The sequence below is a fragment of the Brassica napus genome, chromosome C4, assembly GCF_020379485.1.
Source record: "Brassica napus cultivar Da-Ae chromosome C4, Da-Ae, whole genome shotgun sequence".
Lineage (NCBI taxonomy): Eukaryota > Viridiplantae > Streptophyta > Magnoliopsida > Brassicales > Brassicaceae > Brassica > Brassica napus.
The window spans coordinates 14857135-14871632 of record NC_063447.1 but is presented as its reverse complement, the minus strand read 5'-3'; the positions used below and the strand labels follow the sequence as shown (position 1 = coordinate 14871632).

At 37.3% G+C, this 14498-nt stretch overlaps 1 long non-coding RNA gene across 1 annotated transcript; it reads left to right on the top strand.

Annotated features, from left to right (window-relative positions):
- The first annotated feature begins 2909 nt into the window (after positions 1-2909).
- On the top strand, positions 2910-5251 carry LOC111205322. Its single transcript, XR_007322286.1, has 2 exons — positions 2910-4184; positions 4543-5251. It is a non-coding gene; the product is annotated as an uncharacterized LOC111205322 (long non-coding RNA).
- The last annotated feature ends 9247 nt before the right edge of the window (positions 5252-14498 follow it).

The window sequence follows — 14498 nt, the reverse complement described above, 5'->3', positions numbered from 1 at the left end:
GAGTATCTTGGACCATTTGATGCTTATTGCAAAGAGCATGGAATAAGGCATCAATTCACGCCACCTCATACTCCACAGTTAAATGGGTTGGCTGAAAGGATGAATCGAACGATTGTCGAGAGGATGAGATGTTTGATCTCACAGTCAGGCTTATCGATGACTTTCTGGGCAGAAGCTTTGAACACGGTGGTTCATGTGCTGAATTTGTCACCAAGTGCTCCATTGGATGGTGATGTTCCAGAGAGGGTTTGGACTGGTAAGGATGTTTCTTACAGTCACTTGAGGGTCTTTGGGTGTAAGGCATTTGTTCATATTCCCAAGGTTGATAGATCGAAGCTTGAGATGAAGTCGCGGCAGTGTGTGTTCATCGGTTATGGTCATGATGAGTTCGGGTACAGATTTTATGATCCCGTTGAGAGGAAGCTCGTAAGGAGCAGAGATGTTGTGTTTATGGAAGATCAAACGATTAAGGACATTGACAAGTCCAAAAAGCCAACTCAGATTTTTGAGGGTTTGATCGATACAGAGGCTACTCCTTCTACATCGGTTCACGGTGAGGTTGAGGTTGAGGTTCAGGATAATACACCCAGTGCAGATGCTCCCGCACATGAAGATGGTAGTGGTGATCATGGTGACGATCATGGTGAGACACCAGCTGCTGAGAACCAACCTACTATTGTTAGAAGATCCGAGAGAGGTCTTAAACCGTCGACAAGGTATGATCCTAGTGAGTATGTATTACTTACTGATGGGGGAGAGCCTGAAAGCTATGATGAAGCTTTGGAGGATGAACACAAGGATAAGTGGTTTGGAGCCATGGATGAGGAGATGGATTCTTTTGAGGAGAACCATACTTTTGAGTTGGTGGAATTGCCTAAGGGCAAGAAGGCTTTGCTTAATAAGTGGGTGTACAGAATTAAGCATGAGGATGAAAATTTGCCACCTCGACACAAGGCTAGATTGGTTGTGAAAGGCTACAGCCAAAAGAAGGGAATTGATTATGATGAAATCTTTTCTCCTGTTGTGAAGATGTCATCCATTCGGGTTGTACTTGGATTGGCAGCGAGCCTTGATCTAGAGGTTGAGCAAATGGACGTGAAGACTGCTTTCCTTCATGGTAATTTGGAGGAAGAGATCTACATGGAACAACCGGAAGGCTATGTGCAAAAGGGCAAAGAAAATTTGGTTTGCCGCTTGAAGAAAAGCCTTTATGGATTGAAGCAAGCACCAAGGCAGTGGTACATGAAGTTCAAGTCTGTTATGGGGGAGCATGGTTATGCAGAGACTGATTCAGACCATTGTGTATTTGTGAAGGTGTTCGGTGAGGATGATTTTATCATCTTGTTGCTGTATGTCGATGATATGTTGATTGTGGGCAGGAACATGGACAAAATTAAGGAGTTGAAAGAGCAGCTCAGTGAGTCCTTTGCCATGAAAGATATGGGTCCAGCGAAACAGATTCTTGGTATGAGAATTGTTCGGGATAGAGGTGAGAAGCTGATTCACTTATCTCAGGAGAAGTACATTGAAAAAGTACTTAAGCGGTTTCACATGGACAAGTCTAAAGTGTTGAGTACTCCTCTTGCTCCACACTTAAGACTGAGCAGTCAACAAAGTCCGAAGACATATGCGGAGAAGGAAGATATGGCGAAGGTTCCGTATGCTTCTGCAGTGGGTAGTTTGATGTATGCCATGGTCTGTACAAGACCGGATTTAGCCTACGCCGTTGGAGTTGTCAGCAGGTTTCTCTCCAATCCGGGAAGAGAACATTGGAATGCTGTGAAGTGGATTTTGAGATATCTCAGAGGGACTTCTAATTTGAAGATTACATTCGGAGGTAAGAAGCCTTTGCTGGTCAGTTTCACTGATTCTGACATGTCTGGAGATGCTGATTCTAGCAAGTCTACTTCGGGTTACGTGGTAACATTTGCGGGTGGAGCTGTGGCATGGCAGTCAAGGCTGCAAAAGTGTGTTGCACTATCTACCACTGAGGCAGAGTTCATTGCTGCAGTTGAAGCTTGTAAAGAGCTGTTGTGGATGAAGAACTTCTGTGAAGAGATCGGTTTCAAGCAAGAAAAGTATGTGTTGCTTTGTGATAGTCAAAGCGCTATTTGTCTCGGGAAGAATTCTACATTTCATTCGAAGTCAAAACACATTCAGAGGAGGTATCATTGGATACGTGATGTGGTTGCTTCTAAGGAAGTGGAACTTGAGAAAGTTCATACGGATGATAATGGAGCTGATATGATGACGAAGTCATTACCGAGGGGGAAGCTTGAGGTATGCCGAGAGATAGCCGGAATGGCTGTTTCTTCCATCTAGTCGGAGGGGGAGTTTGTTGGGTCCCTCCTAGATGGAGAGAACCAAGTGGGCATGAGACATAATAATTCTCATGACCTTAAGTAATTAGTATTGTTCCCCTTTGCACTGTAGACTCACAATAATAGAGTTTAGAGAGAGAGACAAAAGAGAGAAAGAAGAGAGAAGGAGGAGAAAACTCGTCAGGCTATTTCAAGACTGGTTTTGGAGGATCAAACGGAACTTGATCGGGCTGATATTTTGTGGGAAGCTTCTTCAGTCAGTGGGTTAGAGATTCACCGAAGGGATTTGGATTTCAACGGTTGGATCTTCTGTTGTCTGGGTTTTAGTGAAGCTGGTCGTCACAGTTCTTCAGCGGGACAGTCTTGGGTGTTTGGTAAATCCAACGGTGAGATCTTCTCTTCTTGAGCTGAAATTTGGCAGAGGTATTGTCGACTTGTTTATCTTGGATTTGTACGGTTGGATTAGTTTCTGGAAGCCGGAATCTTTGTGAGCTGAGGTCGTTTGGTTGCTGCCGGTTTTGAAGCTTTGTGTTGCTCTCTTGTTGTTGTTGTTTGTGTTGGAGATAGCTATTTGTAGCTAGACTCTCTGTTCTGTTCAGGCTGTTGAACAGGGAGGACGTGGTTGTACTCATACCATTTATATAGTGGATTTTTGAGTGGACTACGGTCCCGTGGTTTTTCCTTCTCACATCGAGGAGGTTTTCCACGTAAAAATTGTGTGTCTCATTTAGTTATCGCAACTTTGATATCTTGCCATCGTCGAAGTATTTTCCTCACAGGTTCGCACAAGGTCAGGGGAACACGACCGTGATATTCCGCTGCGCCGTGTGTCTTTCCCCAACAAATGCAAGTCCCAGTTGGTGTGAGGTTTGTGAGGAAACTTTAGATTCAAACAAATGGCTTTATACATGTAATGAATGTAGGGCCACCTTCCATATCCCATGCTTACTAGGGAAATGTGCAGTTTATGTCAACCCTGCTAAAAATCTCTTGTTAGAAGATGTTAAGATCGATATATTTGTGAATGACGGTCTCACTCGACCATCTGTTATGATTGTGAAAGGCGTTGCCAAGATAAACTGTTGCTTAAAATGACTGCTGCTGCTGCTGCTGGTGGTGGTGATGATGATGATGATGATAATGATGATGATGATGAAAAGATAAACAGACCACTTTGCTACCGTCATTGGTAAGTGCGCTCTACCAGGAATCCGAGTGATTTTGAGGGATAATTACATTTTCTAGTTGGTATTGTGTGTTGCTTTTAAGAGTCTGCATAAAGGTAGTTAGTATAATATTTATTTTTACTTGTAATTAAGTGTAACAACTGAAATTCTCAATGTAGTATCTATATATATATAATAGAGTTTACTCAGTCCTGGTGAAAGACACGTCATCAATTAGTTTCATGAGATTCTGACACGTGTGCTATTCATTTTGTGTTTCGTAACTTAAGTTTACATATGTTTTTTATGGGTTTCATCAGTGTTCTGATGGGCCTCGACTGAATGGGTTATTGAACTCCCATCTCTTAAGCAAAGGTTCTTTTTTCCGTGGAGACTTCGATGTAACAGGTCAAAGGTCATCACCAGCAAAGTGCAATCTGGGACGTTACACAAGTTTATTGATTCTAAGGGTCTTCTTTAACGCTCTCATTAACAACAGCTCCCACTCTTCACACGATCTGTCAATCAATGCATCTATTACTTCCATTGTGAATCTTGACTATAAATAGGTCAGCATCAATCCGTCAAAATCATAACGCTTGGAGACTACAACGTTGGTTTCTGCTGAAAGCTTGCGGTGTTGATGGATTTCCGATGATACTGGCCAGTTGGATGCACATGAATTTCACAAAATCAGGTACCCAATTTTCGTTTGGAACCTTGCCGTAGTGAAATCACGTTAGGGATTAGCGAATCAAAAAATGATGTTGGTCGTAGGGATTTAATTATTTGAGCAAGTAGAGGTGTCTGAATTTGATAGATTGCGTTAAGGTTTGGCGAATCTAAAAATGATGACGGTGATAGGAATTTGCTTATTTGAGAGCTGTCTGAATTTGATAGAGTTAATCCGTACGTGTAGCTCTCAAGTGTAGAAGGCGATTTTGAATTGCTTAATCCACATAAGAGGCCAATTTACGCTGGTAGTGTTGAGCCTCGAAGGTGATAGTCTCAAATGGTATAAAATGGAATTGGCTAACCGTGAATAATACTTTTAGGAATTAAGGGCAAATTCCTTTCTTGGTTTGCACCGGTCAAGAGTTAATTTGTCTCAGAAGAGATCCTGAAGAATGCACCAGTTCCTGCGATTGTTCATGCGATTGTTTGCCAGAACTATGTCGATTTTGTTTTGTTTGGTAAAATATGAGTCATTTCCTCAGATTTTTTTCTTCATCAGAAGCCTCACTAAGAAGGAACCAGTTCCTAAGATTGTTCCAGTGGCCGCTTTGTGATGTTCTTTACCTTAAGCAGTTGAATCACTTGAAAAAGTATTAAAGAAGAAGAATTAAGTAAAGGGAAGATTCAGTGCTGAAAAGAGTATCAGCTGCAGTCACCATTTGGATTTGTTTTAGACGACATATCCACAGATTTGGGTTTGTTCATCATAAAGATCAGTTGGATCTATTAAACGAAGATGATACTAAAGCCGTCAACAAAAAACAAGTTGCAAGAAAATGTTGAGATCGGCAGAGGACAAAATGACTTAAAACTATAAGAATCTTACAACTATAAGTTGCAAGCTTTGTGATGTTCTTTACCACAAGGAAGACAAGTAAATTACGATTTAGTTGGTTTGTTTTCATTTAGTTGGTGTGCTTCTGATTTTGTACAAATTATAGTGCAGCATCAATTTCTTATGGAACAACAAAAGATTCACAATGTATTTAAAAACATATTTAAATTGACCTTCAACTGTATTAAATAGCACGTAACATGAGACTTACAAAAGTAGCTTTTTGTAGTTCTGAATCAAAGTTATATATTTCTAAACATAATAAAATATTCATAAGCCAACATAATAAAATTATATATAAACATGGATTATTATTTTTTTAAATAATTGTATTAGTCAAGTAAAAAAAAAATATTTTTGTTACCAAAATCTTCCAAAATAAGGTGTATTTCATCTTTCAAATATGACAAAAGTTAAATAATTAATGAATTTGTGTAGGACTTTTTTTCTGGGTGCATATGCGAAAATACATTAGTATACATGTATAAAAGATTAAAATAAACATTTGTGAATATGTTCTGCCCAAATGGTCAATTTTAAATAATTTATATATGTTTTTGTAAATAACATTCTGCCAAAATACGCAAAGTTTGCTTTATATTCTTTGGTCTAAAATTATAAAGCATCTATTGCACTAATATTAAAGTATAATAGATCACTTATATATATATGTAATTATATTTTTAAATAATATTCCTTTGTTTATGATCCATTAGAGATTCAAATTAACAAAACAAATTCACATTTCAGTTTTGAAAAGATAATCATGAGTTAAATGTGATATTACTATCCAATTTTCATATCTATCTCTTTCCACAATGTAAAAACATAACATCTAATTATCACAAAGTCTTTTGAAACACTAAAGATTAATACAAAATATTGCAAAATACATGTAACACTTCTAGAAAAAATATATGAAATATATAGAACATAGCAGATGCTTGCATATGCGTAACAACATTTACAAAATTGGACAGATTATTGATTAGTGAATGGAATTTGAAGTCTTTCCATGTTATCCTCAAACAAACATACGTTTATTCTAAATCACAAAATTTTATGTTACAACCAAAAAGGAAAAAAAACTCATGTATCTTTTAATTAACAACATACAAATGAATATATATTTCTAAATTAAAATGAAGATTTATTATGTGTTTAAAATTTGAATAACTTTTACGCTCAGTTTGTCCATTTAAACATTTGTCACCTTTTTGCCTTTTCTTTTTATTTATAACTAGGGTTGGCCTGCCCTACAGGCGGGATGTGTTACATTTATAGTCTTCATTACAGATATATGATTGTTAATATGCAAATCCAATGGTAGAGTCCCCGGTTCCAGTCGTAAGCAAGGTGGATTCAACAGCTTCACAGATGAATTCTTCAGAGTCAATATCACTAAAGGGAATCAGAATTAACAACTTAATTTAGTGCTACTTTTGGAGAGAATGCTTAGCCTTTTACATATCCATGATTCATATACATTAGCTATTTTACATGGACAAAGACTGGTGATTAGAGATAAGAACATTACAAAAAACGTTTAAAGAAAATCATAATGCCTCTCCTTGTCTTTAATGGTGATGTCAAAAATATTAGCAAAGTTTTGTCCCAAACAATGCGGTTACAGCTTATAAATTAAAACCAATTGTCGAAAGGAATTAGAAAGCCTGCAAACGGGCCAATTAAAATGGTTAAGATCTCATATCGTTAACATGTTTGAGATCATATAGAAAAATCGTTTAACCTTTTTCTGCTAAATTATTTTAAATTTCTATATAAATTTGTAAATATTTAGTTTATTTTCAATTAAAAATGACTTTGTTTCTGGTGGTCTATCCACGCTAGCGGACATTATTTCATTGTTATTTGAAGAATTTGATGTTTTGCAGTGGGTATGCAAGATTGCGAAGTTGATTTATGGCATATAAAATTAGCCAGCTTAATATATGCATACTTAGAGAAGTTCTTTAGTTGAGATAGAAAATTCATAAATAATTCATTTGATGTTGGTTATTATACAGAAGAACTGGCTACAGCTCCATGTGGTTATCATTTATAAAAGAATACATAGAATTCATGATGATGAGACAGAAGGAAAAACACCAGAATCAATCATATATCAAGAAATAATGAACACTTCAGTCATCATTGAGCTTCTCCGCCAAGATCTCAACCGAAAGGATAGCAATTGACCTCAAAAGTTTCACCTACCTTAAGAAATTTACTTTTTAATCTTTCACCAAAATAGAAGATAATAAAATACATGTATCTTCGCCAGGAGTATTATTTTAGATCACAATCCAAACTTTAGTATAAATATATATTTTTCTTCAAATCATTCCATGTAGAAATATTCTTGGCTAGGTAGATCAACAAAACAAAATAAAATAATAGAGGCAGAACCAACGTCAAATATAAACATATGCAGATGAGAACGTATAAACTATAGAATTTAGACTCTAACTTGCAAGCGTCTATGGCGAGGAAATTTATATACATTAAGAAAGCAGTCAAACTCCTGCAATAGAAAAAATGCTGCACTTTTAATGTCTAAGAAGCTAAGAGTAGAAAATAAGAAGTTAACCTTCTCCCCATAGTTGGGATCAACAACAAACTCCTCAATGACAAACTATCGTGTTAAGATATCTCCCTAGTTGCGCAAAATATGATCCTCTTGAACACCATAGACTTTTCGTGAGGCTCCAGCCCAGTGAGGAATCCAAGCTTTATTTGCTTTGTTGGATCAATAGACTTCTCATGTTAAGAAGGACAACTTGTGAGGCTATTTGCAGAAAACACAACTTAAAAGGTAAAACAATCGCAAATCTCGTACTTCCTACAGAAAGAGCCTCGAGAGCGTCTTCACCCACTTGTTATGATTCTATCTACCTCTGTTGAGTGGTAACACTTTTATAGGCTGAAGCAAAAAGATCACCAGCCTAGAAAACTCACAACAGACACATGAATGCATGAGATACATATCCAATGCTTTAAGATAATTTTTTAAATATGTAATTAGCATAATGAAAGTCATGTATAGTCAAGTCACTTAAATTGTACTGACCAAAGATCATCTATAATACTATATTTTACATAACCACGATTCACAAAGCTGTCAAATTAGTTATGAACCAAATGAGGACTCTCTCTCATATTACCTTGTCAAGAAGGAGCTTGTACTCCAGAAGTTACATTGTAAGAGCGCTGTTTCTGGAGCACAATCATTGGAGTTGATAAGATTTATAAGATACTGCTCAAGTACGACTTTGGATCTTCTTGTTAAGGGAGTCAACGAAAATAGGTACATAAACTACAAAAAAGGATATAAAGATTTAACCTTTTTGGATTTCTAGAGTTGTCGAACCCGAAGCAAACTCAGGAGGAGCGATCTCCACCATGTCGGAATCCATTGACGACGTTCCTGAAGATTGATTCTTTATGCCTCACAAAAAAAAACAGATGCAAAAGTGATTCAAAGAGCCGGTATAACAATTGCATATGTAAAAGTTCAACTCGAACCGTTTCAGAGATTTGGAAGAAGCTCAGACGTTTCCAAGCGCCCAGAAAGATGGAGAGAGACGACCTACGTTTCTTTGCTTCATTATATTTAGGGTTATCGAGGTTGGGCCGACGGGCCGCATACATAATCAGAAAGTAGTAGCCAAAACACTATAGATATTTTCCTGACGATAAAAGCTCAGCAAATTCTCAGATTAAATGAAGTGATGCGTTTAATACAGCCGGGACACGTGTCAGCTTGTCAGGCATCGACTTTCCACTTGGCAAAGCAAGAGTGAGGCGAACATATTTTTTTATATATAGATTTATTCATTTTTTGACGTATAAATAAACTTATTAGTACAATTAATTACTTAATATATAAGCAAATATAACCAAAACATCACACAAAAAAAACAAAAATAGGCCAAGAAATTCACTTCTTTAGTCAACTATCCAAAATAATTAATTCTGCAAAAATATATAAAGTAACCATAATAATCCATTGTAATATAAATACCAAAAAATAGCAACAATTGTTAATAATAGCAGTTACTAACATCATCCAAAACAACTATAATAACTTGGACAGAGAGTTTCTCTAAATTAAATTCTCACTCTCCACTATTTTATAAACCTTCAAAAAAAGATACAATGGTATTTGAAAAATCGATCTCATTCTCTTTGGATCGAAATTGATTGATTTATGTATTTTATAATGGTATAATACTTAAAATACTATAAAATTTTACAATTCTAAATTAAAACAACAACAATACTGGAAATTCAGTCATTTTTAGTTATATAACTGAAATTTAGTGTAGACAACATAATCATACTCACACCTAATCTAAAATAAAAGAAAAGTTATACCAAATTTTATCTTTTATAAAAACTGATCCGTCAAATCCCGCGCGTAGCGCGGACCCGCCCTAGTAATAAATATGCAAGGGTTCAAATTGGCACCATGATGGAGGATTCGGCTCTTATAATAATATCAAGTACCTAGTAAGATGATGTCAAACACCAGGATAGAGAAAAAACGTTGTCGGGTGTAGATGGAAAATTATTGAGAATTGTAATGTTCGTAATGATATATACAAAAAATAAATAAATAAATAATGTTCAAAACTCAAAACGAAGTCACATAAAGAAAAATAATAAAGGAAACCAGAGAAAATTCTTAGGGCCGGGTTCTATGTGTTCCTTTGAGTATGGATTTTTTTTTTTATCATCAACGTACAGATTCAACTAAGATTTTGCATACCAAACTGATAACTTTTCATCCATATGAAACGATTGCTTTTTGGCATTGTGTGCAAGACTGTCTGCATTTAAATTTTGTGTTCGAGGCATATGAATGATTTCCGAATTGTTGAAACTTCTAATGCAAGGCTTCTTTACTTCTAAAGCACACCTTTTGATTCCCTGCGTTGGTCCTTTCCTTCTCCTCGGTGCACCTTGCCTGCAAAATGGATCCAAAGAATCTTTTTTTTTTTTTGCATCAAAGATGTTTTTTCACACGAAGAAAGATTTATTGCATATTGTGAATTGTATAGGAAGCAAATGTGTGATTCTTTTGTTACCTGGCTTGATGGATTTACTTCACAACATTCGACAACTTTACTCCTATTATATTTCCTGTCTCAACCTTATTGAAGATTGCACTAGTCATTTTCTGCATGCAAGACAAAAGTGTGATTGGGCTATCAACAAAATGAGTGATTGTCCGGCATGCCCTAGAAATCTGTGGTGACCTTCAACTGCTCTTGTCATGTTCCTAGAATGTGAAGGAACAAACACATAACTCCCAACAGAAATTATAGAATCAAGAGTAGCCGTTTTAGTCGCAATTGCCTACAAAACCTTTTAACTCTTCTTCCGTAGCAAGCCTTTCCTACAAAAATCAATGATACTAACATTATCAATCTCTAGATTCACAGTAGCATGATAGATTAAGAAAGAGGTGTGGTTAAGCAAACCTTAGTCATATACACTAGTTGGGTTAGTTATAAGGGCATCTCCAATCCAACTCTATTTTTTACTCTAAAATAGAGTAAAATTGGATATGGAGTAAAAAATATTCTAATCAGTGGCGGACCCATGATAGATTTTTAGGGGTGTCACTAATTGGGCCTGACCCAAATGAAAACTAAAATAAAAAGAAAAAATAGCAAACGTGGGCATCGAACCCGGGTGTCACAATCAAAAGGGGGTCAGGAGGAGAGCAAACACAACAATTGAGCTATGTAGTTCTCAATTAAAGGTTACAAACTTTCTACAATATACCTTTAACCTGTGTCAGGTGGCACCCTTTTAACCAACGTGGGTCCGTTTCTGGCTCTAATCCAACTTCATATCCCATTTCATAATAGACTATATTTATGGATTAATCTATTTTTTTTGTTCATTACTCCATTATAAAGAGAGAAATGAAGTAAGATTAGGAACATCTTTACTCCATATCCATTTTTACTCTAGTTTAGAGGAAAAAATAGAGTTTTACATTGAAGATGCTCTACGTATTTAACATGGTAAAAAATAGTGATTTCTAGTGTATTTATAGTTTTTGACTTTCTTCTAAAATATTGTTTTTTTTTGTATTTTCTTACATAATGTATTTTTTTATTATTCAAACTTGAAATGATACGAAAACTAATTAGAATAGAACAATCATAAAACAATTCTCGATTCGAAAGTTTAGCATTCTTAACTAATTGGTCGGCTGTTAATTTCTTCAAACGAGAAACATATACAAGATTGAAAAATGAAAATGTTTTCTTGATATCTCGATTTTGTTTAGCTCCACTGGAAAAATTGTGTCAAATAATGTTTTTTGTTGGCATTTACGTACGATGGGTTAACAAAAAGATTCGCATTAAACAGTATAAACGAAGGTAGTATATATTAAAACACTTGTGCAACAAATATACCTAGAATTTTTTTAGTGAAAGCGTTTCAAGAAACTGAAGTATACCTAGAATATAAGAAGTAGATATTTCTAAAATTTTGCTAATGTGTCACACTGAAACCAATATTAAAAATAAAAAAAACAAAAAAAAATATTAGGCTACATTGGGGTTATATTTGCTTTCTTTAATTGTTTTGGTAAGTTCATCTTAAAAATATATATATATTTCTCTAACAATGTTCATGTATATATCATTTTATAAATTTAAAATGAATGTATATTTAGAATATATGAAAATAGACTATTGACTTTGATTTTGATATTTGATTTACCCCAATCAACAACTAAATTTACATTTTGTCAAGTACTTTGACATTTACTATCAATTGCTCATATATGAATATGACTATTCTTTGAGTATTTCTTTCTTGAATGAGTTTATAATAGTCATCACAGCTATTTTCTAACGTGGCCGGAGAGGTCCAAATAGCACATATCCCTCTTTTTCTTCTTCTTCTTCATCTTCATCATCTTCTCCTTCGATAAACCCTACTTCTGCACACAATTTGCAGATCCCCAGATCCGATCCTTCCCATCAACCTACACTCAGATTCTGAAATTCATGAAATTCATGAAACTCAGTAGTCAATTCATCGACAAATTCACCCGTGTGTCCACATTGCCTGCTCATCATGCTGATTTGATCCAAAAAGTTTCGATTCTAAAAGACGAACTGTTATCGATGGGTAACAGCAAGGAGAAGTTCGAGAGCGTTTTTGTGACAGCATTTACCTTCTTTACTCACCTATCTTTACTTTCACTTTATTACTGCAAGTCTAATAAGGTTATTCCCAGTCACGGGTTGCATCCCGGTTACAGGTCACTTGTTTAGACCGTTAGCATCTTTCTTCTATTTGTACAACTTTGGCATTTTGCTAGAATCATCAATCATTATCAAAACTTATCTTCTTCCTAAACTCTCTCTGTATCTTGTGCATACGCCATTAACGTCGTATTGCTTTGGTCATTGCACTTGAAGGTGACATTTTTTAAACTCAGATCACCTTTTAGTTCTTGATTCATTTCCTCTTTAGATCTACGGAAGATTTACAGAGAGAAACAATCACTCATAACCTTTGCTGTCTCATTTTGGTATCAGAGCCATCTCGAACCTCACGGATCTAGATATGGTGGAAACACGTAACCAAGAGAAGACGATGCTCGAGCTGGTTGAGGAAGTCCGTACCGGTCCAGAACGCCAGACAAACGAGTTCCGTCAGCGCGCTGAATCACTCGACGACCGCTACAACAAACTCGAAAGACTCGTTTTTGAACATGTTTCTCAAACCCAGGCGCAAGGGAAACAACCGTTCAACTACGCCGGTGGCTCTTAGATGATGGACCCAACTTCAGCGGAGTCAAACCGACCCCCAGACCCCCCCAGATCTACATCGGTTCCAGCAATACACACCCGGCGACCGTTCCACACCTCCGACAAACACCCTCACCAATAGGCTTACAAAACTGACCTTCCCAGCCTTCGATGATAAGGAGTTTTGTGACTGGATCTATCGATGTGAGCAGTTCTTCGACATCGACAACACAGCCCCCGAGTTAAAAGTCCGACTCGCCGCGATGCACATGACTGGAAAAGCCCTTCAATGGCACAGAAACTACTTAGCTGAGCAGTTTGGGATCTTCCCATCCTGGACAGACTACATCATCGCGCTCTCAGGCAGATTCAACGGCCTTTTCGACGATCCCCTGGCTGATCTCGTAGCGCTGAAACAAGGCACTGACTCAGTTGAAGAGTATCTGGAGAAGTTCGAGAACACAAGAACTCGACTTTCCCTACCAAAAGCTCATGCCTTGAGCATCTTTCTGACTAACATGAACCCGCATCTTTCTGTTCATGTTCGTCAGTTTAACCCCACCTCCCTGTCTGCTGCTGCAAGGATAGCTAGCTTACAAGAGTCTTCTCTAGCTGCGACCCCTCAGCACTCCTACAGAGCTCCCTTCAATCCTTCTCAACAACAGAAAAGCTATGGTGGTCAGTACAAACAACAAACTCCACTGTTGCCTGCACCTGAGACATCAAAGCACAACCTTAAACCCTCTTTCATTCCCAAGAACAACACTGACAGGTCTGCTCGCAAGTTCTCTTACCAAGAGATGCAAGATCGTAGAGCTAAAGGACTTTGTATGTTTTGTGATGAGGCTTTCTCACCTGGGCATCAACTAAAGCACAAAAGATCCCAGATTGTTGTCATGGAATGTGAAGATGAGGATGATGATGGAGACTCCTTGATCGAGAATGAGAAAATCACTGACATCACAGATGAGGAAGTTCAAGCTGAGCCTACACCAGTAATCTCTGTCAATACTCTCAGTGGCTCCACCACATTTAACTGCATGAGAGTCATTGGAAAATATGGAAAGCGCAAGCTTTACATACTGGTGGACCCCGGAAGCACTCATAGCTTCTAAGACATCAAGGTCGCTCAAGAACTTGGTTGCACACTTGATGCTTTCAGTCCCATGTATGTCACTGCTGCCAACGGCAACAACTTGATCACGACGCACAAATGCAGCAACTTGACTTGGTCAGTGCAAGGGTACTCTTTCACTACCGAGATAAGGACTCTCCCACTTGACTGTTGTGAACTTGTGCTAGGCGTTCAATGGCTTTCAACTCTTGGACCGATTCTCTGGGATTTCTTGAATCTGAGAATGGAGTTCAACTTCAACGGGATCAAACATGTGTTGCGAGGAGTGACGAAGTCTGGTTGCAAACTGATCAAAGGAGCCCGCCTCAGCACACTGATGTTACAGCATCCTCAGATAGCCATGTTACAGATTCGGGAAATAGGATCCTCTGAGAACACTTCCCAACTACTCCCGGAGTCTCTCTTTTCCCACATCTCAGCTCCTAAGAGTACGCTATCTGATGATCCAATGCTGCAGTCACTACTATCATCATACTCTGACTTATTTGAGGAACCGAGAAGTCTCCCTCCATTCCGAGA